Source organism: Jaculus jaculus, chromosome X (assembly GCF_020740685.1).
Source record: "Jaculus jaculus isolate mJacJac1 chromosome X, mJacJac1.mat.Y.cur, whole genome shotgun sequence".
NCBI lineage: Eukaryota > Metazoa > Chordata > Mammalia > Rodentia > Dipodidae > Jaculus > Jaculus jaculus.
Window position 1 is genome coordinate 62923284 of NC_059125.1, and position 10059 is coordinate 62933342.

Consider the following 10059-nt stretch of genomic DNA (forward strand, 5'->3'; position numbering starts at 1 on the left):
CGGTTAAGGCACTTGCCTGCAAAGCCAAAGGACCCAGGTTCAGTTCCCTAGAACCCATGTAAGCCAGAGATGCACAAGGTGGTTAACATGGGTCCTTGGGAATGGAACCTGGGTCCTTTGGCTTTGCAGACAAATGCCTTAACTGTTAAGCCATCCCTCCAGCACCCCCATTTTATAATTTATTTTGTTTATTTTTATTTATTTGAGAGCGACAGAGAGAGAGAAAATGGGCACACCAGGGCTTCCAGCCACTGCAAACAAACTCCAGACACGTGTACCCCCTTGTGCATCTGCCTAATGTGGGTCCTGGGGAATCGAACCTTGGTCCTTAGGCTTCACAGGCAAGTGCTTAACTGCTGAGTCAATTCCCAGCCCCCCCTTTTTTTGAGGTAGGGTTTCACTCTAGAGCAGGCTGACCTAGAATTCACTATGTAGTTTCAGGATGGCCTCAAACTCACAGCAATCCTCCTACCTCAGTCTCCCAAGTGCTGGAATTTAAGGCATGCACCACCATACATGGCTCAAAACATACATATTTTTTTCTTTTCAAGGTTTTTTTTTATTTTATTAACAACTTCCATGATTGTAAACAATACCCCATGGTAATGCTCCCCACTTTCCCCTTTGAAGCCCCATTCTCCATCATATCTCTTTCCCTTCTCAACCAGTCTCTTGTTTATTTTTTTTTTTTTTACTATTTAATTTTTTTTTATTAACAACTTCCATGTTTGTAGACAACATCTCATGGTAATGCCCTCCCTCCCCCTACTTTCCCTTTTGAAACTCCATTCTCTATCATATCCCCTCCCCCTCTCAATCAGTCTCTCTTTTATTTTGATGTCATGATCTTTTCCTCCTCTTGTGTAGGTAGTGTCAGGCACTGTGAGGTCATGGATATCCAGGCCATTTTGTGTTGGGGGAGCACAAAAGAGTGTCTAATTTTGCTCATTCTTGTGACCTCTAAGACCTCATAGATTTCCTGGCTCAATACATATACATTGAATAAATGAATGAACAGATTTTGAATTGCAAGTCCTGCACAAACACAGATGTTACCAGAGGTATTAGAACAAAAGTCTGGGTGCTGGCTTTTTGTTTTGGTTTTAGCAGCCCCAAAGGTTAGGCTTGGCCACTAGTCCCAGTATGCCAATTAAATAGACAAGTATAGTAAAAAAGGAGATTTATTCAATATGGTCACACTGGGAAGAGGAACAAACAAAGGGGTCCAGTGACCACCAAGTTCATCTCCCAGGGTCCTGACATGAGGTTTAGTTTAAATAGAGGGCAAAGGTGTATATATAATTAAGTAGTCCTGTTCAAGATGTGATCCTGCCTATCATTAGTCCATCATTGTGTTGGCTCCAGTCTGCCCTGCATGGTGGTCTGACAAGTTGTCAGAAGTGTGTGAAATCTCTTAGGGGGGCGCATTCCTTCTCTGGCTAGAAGCAGGGCTTTAGCCTTTCCCTCAGCAGCATGGGATTCCCTGGGAATTTTTATTCTTTGGGGTTCATTTTTTTCAATAGTCTGATAGCCAAAGGAAGGGACACAAGTGTGTCTCTTTATAGTATCTTCTCCCTTGCCAGGATGGTTTCAATAGGAAACTGAAGTATAAAGTCAGTCACATTTCTCTGAAACAAGAGGAAAGCATGGGCGATGATATAGAGAAATGTTAAGATGAGAAAGAGAGCAAGTAAGAGCTATGATTTCTCCCAGAAAATATGAAACAAGTTTATCAGAGGCTTTCTCACAGTTTCTATTCTCAGTACAATTGTGAAAACTCTGAATAAAGAACACCTATAAACTAAGACACACGTACAACTTAAAGGTCCTACAGAATGAAGAAACACAGGCAGATTTCTGGAGGGCAGTTGGAACTTGAAATAAGAGATCAGCATGGGGGTGAGTTTCCCATTTTTATGGCTTTTAGCCTAAGGGCAGGCTGTAATCACTAGCCAGACCACTAAACTTCATGAGGAAATCTCTATAGCATGAAAACAGAAAACAGAGCCTGGGACAAACAGAGCCTCTGAGGTGGGGGGGGGATGTGAGGAGACATCTCAAAAAGTTGATATTCTGGGCTGGAGAGATGGCTTAGTGGTTAAGGTGCTTGTCTGCCTAAGGACCCAGGTTTGACTCTCCCGAACCCACATAAGCTAGAGGCACAAGGTGATGCATGTACACAAGGTCATTCATGCACACAAGATGGCTAGAGGCCCTGGCACGCCAATTCCCCCCCTTCTCTCACTCTCTCTCTTGTAAAATAAATAAATGAGAAAAGGAGAGATTCTGAAAAAAAAATCACTAAATTATCTGTACACATTTTTTTTTCTCAGTCTTAAAGTATGGAATGCATAGGTTAGACCCCAAGCAAGACTGAAAGAATTGCATTGAAATCTGATCTGCCACTCAGCACCAATGAGGAAGAGTGCAGATGAAATCTAAGTTGTTTGCCTGCGGAAATAAATACATCTGCACTCTTCAGAGAACATCATAGAATCCAGGGGCTTCACAACCATAGCATTCAAAATGTCCAGGAAGACTTCCAAAATTGCTCAATACTTGAAGAATCAGGAAAATGTGACCCATTCTCAAGGGAAAAGAGAGCTAATAGAGGCCAACCTTGAGATAATGATACTTAATGAGGGTAGAAAAATACCCTGGTAATATGTAGAGGGAGCTCAAAAGAGAAATAGAAAACATGAAAATGAACTCAATGGAAAATCTAGGATTGAAAAATGTAACAGATAAAATGAGACATTAACTAAATGGACTTGATAGCCTAATGAAATAACATCATCCGGAAACTTGAAGATACAGTAATAAAAAGTATCAAATCTGAACCCTACACAGTGGTGCATGCCTATTATTCCAGCACTGGGTGGCAGAGATAAGAGAATCAAAAGTGTAAGGCCAAATAAAACAGAACAAAAAGTATCAAATCTCAAGAAAGAATTCAAAAAGTATTAACAAAGTTTCTCGGATCTGTAGGACAACAGCAGAGATCTAAAATATGTCTTAATTTTTCTTATTCTTGTTACCACTAAGACCTTGCATAGTCTCTGGCTCAATACGTTATATATTAAATAAATAATTAGAGCTGGGCATGGTGGTGCATGCCTTTAATCCCAGCACTCAGGAGGCAGAGGTAGGAGGATCACTGAGAGTTCGAGGCTACCCTGAGACTACATAGTGAATTCCAGGTCAGCCTGGGCTAGAGTGAGACCCTACCTCATAAAACCAAACAAAATAAAATAAAATAAAATGAAAAAATAAAAGAGAGACTAAGAGGGGGAGGGGATATGATGGAGAATGGAGTTTCAAAGGGGAAAGTGGGGAGAGGGAGGACATCACCATGGGATATTTTTTATAATCATGGAAGTTGTTAATAAAAAAAAATTGAAAAGGAAGAAAAGAGGGGCTGCAGAGATTGCTCAGTGGTTAAAGGTGCTTTCTTTCAAAGCCTGATGGCCCAGGTTTAATTCCCCAGTACCCACATAAAGTCAGATGTACAAAGTGGCATCTTATGAGTTCATTTGAATGGCAAGAGGCCCTAGCATGCCCATACTCTTTCTCTCTTTTTCTATCTCTCTCCCTCTCTCTGCTTATAAAAAAGAGAAGAGGTAAAGGGGATAAGAGGAGAAGTGGAAGGAGAGATGGAAGGAAGAAAGAGAAAGAAAGAAGGGGAGGGATGGGAAAAGGAGAGAAACCAAATACTTGCTGTCACAGAACATATTTTTTTAAAATTTTTTATTTATTTATTTGAGAGCGACAGACACAGAGAGAAAGACAGATAAAGGGAGAGAGAGAGAATGGGCGCGCCAGGGCTTCCAGCCTCTGCAAACGAACTCCAGACGCGTGTGCCCCCTTGTGCATCTGGCTAACGTGGGACCTGGGGAACCCAGTCTCGAACCCGGATCCTTAGGCTTCACAGGCAAGCACTTAACAGCTAAGCCATCTCTCCAGCCCAGAACATATAATTTAATTGCGTCTACTGGTAATCAAACCAATCATTACATATAGCATGATAAGAAACGGTGACCACAAGAGCTGGAGAGATTACTTAGTGGTTAAAGTACTTGCTTGCAAAGCCAAAGGACCCAGATTCAATTCCTCTGTACCCATGTAAAGCCAGACACACAAAATGGCACGTGCATCTGGAGTTTGTTTGCAATGGCTGGAAGACCTGGCATGCGTCAATTCTCTATCTGTCTGTCTGTCTCTTTCTGCCTTTTTTTCTCTCTCTCTCTCTCTCAAATAAATACAGAAATAAAATGTAAAAAAAAAATTATTTATTTATTTATTTGAGAGCGACAGACACAGAGAGAAAGACAGGTAGAGGAAGAGAGAGAGAATGGGCGCGCCAGGGCTTCCAGCCTCTGCAAACGAACTCCAGACGCATGCGCCCCCTTGTGCATCTGGCTAACGTGGGACCTGGGGAACCGAGCCTCGAACTGGGGTCCTTAGGCTTCACAGGCAAGCGCTTAACCGCTAAGCCATCTCTCCAGCCCTAAAAAAAATTTTTTTAAGGAATGGTGACTACTGGGGTGACTCAGAAATCAGCATAGCGCTGAGAAGTGAGAGTGTTCAGCACTACATGAGACATCTCTTTCACACCATCCAAGGCTCAGGAACCAAGAGGTGGCTGAAAGAATGTAAGAACTAAAGGAAGGGGAGGACTGCTTATAATGTTGTCTTCCAGACACAAAGTGGCCATGATGTTAATAACCTCACAGTGGCCGACACTACCTACACAAGGCACGCACAACATCATCGAAATAGAAGAGAATATAATTGAAAAGGGAGTTCAGTGGAGGGGGCATTTGGGAGGGGGAATTGGGGTCATGGAAGGGGATAATGAACACTTATGAAAGTATTCAATAAAAAGTTAAAAACAAGAAATGGGGGTGGTGATAGGCTTATAAAAGAGGTTCTAACCTGAATTTAGGGAAATCTGGAAGGCTTCTTCAAGAAAGTGGGAACTAAATTTAGATGTGAAGGATAAGTAGAAATTAGCAAGTCTGGAGATAGGGAAGAGACAAGGGGATTATCTATGTGTTCCAGACACAGGGAACAATGAGTAAAGACTTATCAGGAGATAAGATGGTTTTTTTCACACAGAGTCTTGCTATGTTGCCTAGGCTGGCTTCAAACTTGTGAATTCAAGAGACACTCTTGCCTCAGGCCTGTGAATAGCTGGAACTAGGGGTACACACCATCAGGCCCAGTGAGAAACAGTTTATCTAAAGATTTCTTTACCTTGCCATCACGTTTTGTAATCTTTTTTTTTTTTTTTGGTCTATTTTTTATTTATTTATTTGAGAGCGACAGACACAGAGAGAAAGACAGATAGAGGAAGAGAGAGAGAATGGGCGCGCCAGGGCTTCCAGCCTCTGCAAACGAACTCCAGACGCGTGCGCCCCCTTGTGCATCTGGCTCACGTGGGACCTGGGGAACCAAGCCTCGAACCAGGGTCCTTAGGCTTCACAGGCAAGCGCTTAACCACTAAGTCATCTCTCCAGCCCGTAATCTTTTGATTCATGGGCTCACTATGTAGTCCTTGCTGGCTTTGAAAACTCAAGGCAACCCTCCTACCTCATCCTCCTTAGTGCTAGGATTACCGTCATGCACCACCATATCCTGTCAGTTTTCCTTATGTATTTACAGTCCTTGGCATTGAACAGACACTCAGTTAATATTAATTGAAAAAGGAAGGCTGTGGGCGCGGCGGGGGCGTGGCGTCGCGAAGGTTCCAGAGGCGTCGCGGGTGGAGAGCGGGCCTCGGAGGAGCGCAGTTGGTCAGGGGCGCTCGGGCTTGTGCGCGACCATCTTGGTGCGGTGTTTCCTGTGTGCTCTGGTGCTCCACTGCAGCTCCGGCCTTAAGCTCGACCATGGCTTCGGTGCTGGAGGAGTTGCAGAAAGACCTAGAAGAGGTAAAAAAATCTTGTTGGAAAAGTCCACTAGGAAAAGAGTACACGATGCCCTTACAGTTGAAAGAACCAAGATTGAGACAGGAGTAAAGAACAAGATGCAGCAGAAATCACAGAAGAAAGCAGAACGGGTTGGCAGTGACAAGCCAGCGGCTGTGGTTGCTCCTCTTACAACCTGAAGATCAGTAATTATGGATAGGATCAGCCAGGTAAGTTTGTGAAAAATCTACATTACCTTCCCTGGAGTTCACCAGGTTCCCACTGAGAACATGCAAGTGCATTTCAAAGAGAGATCATTTGATCTTTTGGTGAAGAATCTAAATGGGAAGAATTACTCCATGATTGTGACCAACCTTTTGAAGCCCATCTCTGTGGAAGGCAGTTCAAAAAAAAAGTCAAGACTGACACAGTTATCTTATGTAGAAGGAGAGCAGAAAACACACGACGGGACTACTTGACACAAGTTGAGAAGGAGTGCAGAGAGAAAGCAAAGCCCTCGTATGACAATGAAACAGATCCCCGTGAGGGGTTAATGAATGTCCTAAAGAAAATTTATGAAGATGGAGACCATGATATGAAGCGAACCATTAATAAAGCCTGGGTGGAATCGAGAGAGAAAGCAAGCCAAGGGAAGGACAGAATTTTGAGACTTCAGTTTTTTGGGGAATGGTGTTGTGGAAACTTATGCTTCCAGTAAGGGAATGTTGTTGAATTGCACATGAATTTGAGAGAGAACAATTTACAGTCACCTTCTAGGAGAAGGCAGTGAGCTTGCCAATGGAGGTTGTATTTTAAATATGCTTATTAAGCTTCCTCCAAAGATAGTTTCATTAGTACCCTGGTGATTTTGTTCAAAAAAGGCTTATGGCATTCTTGTTCAGATGCAAAAAGTGTGTCTAACCCAACGAAAACGATACATTGTGTATTTATGTTCAGCTGGAAGGGAGAAAACAAAAAAAGAGTTGACTGCCTGTAACTGACATCAACTATGCTAATGTAAAAATAAGAGTAAAGCCAAATTATTCACTAAAATTCCAATTTGTACATGTGTGTGAAAGTTATTGCAGAGCAGTTGACCTTTTAATGATTTTTTCAATTTTTTTTTATTTTTAAATTTTTTTTAATTGTTTATTTATTTGAGAGCAACAGACAGAGAGAAAAAGAGGCAAACAGACAGAGAGAATGGGCGCGCCAGGGCCTCCAGCCACTGCAAACGAACTCCAGGTGCGTTGCGCCCCCTTGTGCATCTGGCTAACGTGGGTCCTGGGTAGTTGAGCCTTGAACCGGGGTCCTTAGGCTTCACAGGCAAGCGCTTAACCGCTAAGCCATCTCTCCAGCCCTCAATTTTTTTTAATTAATTAATTTATTTATTTATTTGAGAGCGACAGACACAGAGAGAAAGACAGATAGAGGGAGAGAGAGAGAATGGGCGCGCCAGGGCTTCCAGCCTCTGCAAATGAACTCCAGACGCGTGCGCCCCCTTGTGCATCTGGCTAACGTGGGACCTGGGGAACCGAGCCTCGAACCGGGGTCCTTAGGCTTCACAGGCAAGCGCTTAACTGCTAAGCCATCTCTCCAGCCCAGCAGTTGACCTTTTATCACCAGCCTGAGCAGTGTTTATACCTTGCATTACCATGCACTAGCCATCCAATCACAAGTGCTCCTATCTAGAATTAAATACATTTGTTTGTGAATATAAAATTGAAACAAAATACAAACTTGACAAAAACATATAAGCATCTTTATATGGGAGGAACTGCCATGGACCAGATGGTTTACAGAACAGCTATGAAATAAAAATAATTTGAGAATCCCTCTATGCCTATGTTCAATAAAGTTTGATTTTTATTTAACAAAAAAAAAAAAGAAAGAAAAGAAAGAAAAAAAGTGAGCCAGGTATAATGCTAAATGCCTTAATCCCAGCACTTCACAGGCAAAGGTAGGAGGATCACCATGAGTTTGAGGCCACCCTGAGACTACATAGTGAATTCCACCTCAGCCTGGGCTAGAGCAAGACCTTACCTCAAAAAACAAACAAAAAAGGGGGGATGTAAGAATGTCTGATTGCAAAATTTTTTTTTCAATTTATTTATTTATTTGAGAGAAAGAGGCAGAGAGAGAGAGAATGGGCACACTAGGGTCTCTACCCACTGCAAACTCCAGACACATGTGCCACCTTGTACATCCAACTTTACATGGGTATTGGGGAATCAAACCTGGCTCCTTTGGTTTTGCTGGCAAGTGCCTTGACTGCTAAGCCATCACTCCAGCCCTTTCTTTTCTTTCTACTAGGCCAGCTTGCCATAGTGGAGAGGAAGGTCCTGATACTGCTATAAAATTCTTTACTGTTGGACTGGAGAGATGGCTTAGCAGTTAAGGCCTTTGCCTGCAAAGCCTAAGGACCCAGGTTTGATTCCTCAGGACCCACATAAGCCAGATGCACAAGGTGACACATACATCTGGAGTTTGTTTGCAGTGGCTGGAGGCCCTGGTGTGCCACTCCCATTCTCTCTCTCTGCCTCTTTCTCTCTTGCTCTCTCATAAATAAATAAAATTAGAAAAAAACTGTGCTTAAAAAAAAATTCCTCACTGTTAAACTCATGTATTTTATGAAAAGGGGCTGCAGATGCAGCTCAGTGCCAAAGTGCTTCCCTAGAATGTGCTAGGGTTCACTCCCCAGCTCTACAAAACTAGGAGAAAATCTACTAGTCACGAAAAAAACTGAAGTTACTTTGTTTTTATTTGAGAGACGGTCTCACTCTATTACCCAGACTGGCTTCCAAATCATAATAATCCCCTTGCCATGGCTTTCTACGTGCCAGGACTGCAGGTGTGAGCCATTACACCCAGCTAATCCTGAAGTTTCATTGAACTATTTTCCCCTAGCTAGAAAGGCATTGTCAGGCAATTTATATGCACTTTACATTAAAAAAATTGATATTTTGGTAGGAGGATCGCCGTGAGTTCAAGGCCACCCTGAGACTCCATAGTGAATTCCAAGTCAACCTGGGCTAGAGTGAGATCCTACCTCGGAAAAAAAAAATTATTTAATCCTTACGCAAATTCTCCCTCCCTCCCTCCCCCTCTCCCTCTCCCTCTCCCTCTCCCTCTCCCTCCCCCTCCCTTCCCTCCCCCTCTCTTTCTCTCTCAGTTTTTTCGAAGTAGAGTCTCACTGTAGCTCAGGCTGACCTGGAATTTACTATGTAGTCTCAGGGTGGCCTTGAACTCGTGGCAGTCCTCCAACCTTCTGAGTGCTGTGATTAAAGGCGTTTACCACCATACCTGTTCAAATTATCTCTCTCTTTTGTTTTTTTCTTGGTTTTTCAAGGTAGGGTCTCACTCTAGCTCTGGCTGACCTGTTATTAACTCTGTATTCTCAGAGTGGCCTCAAACTCACGGCAGTCCTCCTACCTCTGCCTCCCAAGTGCTGGGATTAAAGTCGTGTGCCACCACACCCGGATCAATTTCTCAGTTTTAAAAAAAAATATTTAATTAATTTATTCATTTGAGAGAGAGAGAGAGAAAGAGGCAGATAGAGAAAAGAGAGAGAAAGAATATGGGCATGCCAGGGCATGTAGCCACTGCAGTTGAACTCCAGATGTATGTGCCCCCTTGTGCAGCTGGCTTATGTGGGTCGTGGGGAATTAAACCTGGGTCCTTTGGCTTTGGAGGCAAGTGCCTTAACCGCTAAGCCATCTCCCCAGCCCCAAATTCTCATTAAAAAATACATTTTTAAAAATTTATTTGGGGGTTGGTAAATAGAGAATGGATGTAACAGGGTCTCCAACCACTGCACATTAACTCCAGATGCACGTACCACCTTGTGCATCTGGCTTATGTGGGTCCTGAGAGTACAAACTGGGGTCCTTTGGCTTTTCAGAATGTGCCTCAACCTCTAAGCCATCTCTCCAACCTATAAATTCTCTTATTTATTTATTTTATTTATTTATTTATTTATTTATTTTTGAGAATGAGACAGAGAGAGAGAGAGAGAGAGAGAGAGAGAGAGAGAGAGAGAGAGAGAATAGGCATGACAGTGCCTCCTGCCACTGCAAATGAACTCCAGACATAAGTGCCACTTTGTGCATCTGGCTTTATGTGGATACTAGAGAATCAGACTCAGGCAATCAAG

General features: G+C 42.9%; 1 pseudogene; it reads left to right on the forward strand.

Annotated features, from left to right (window-relative positions):
• Positions 1 to 5888: 5888 nt before the first annotated feature.
• Positions 5889 to 6624, forward strand: LOC101601140 (annotated as a pseudogene).
• The last annotated feature ends 3435 nt before the right edge of the window (positions 6625 to 10059 follow it).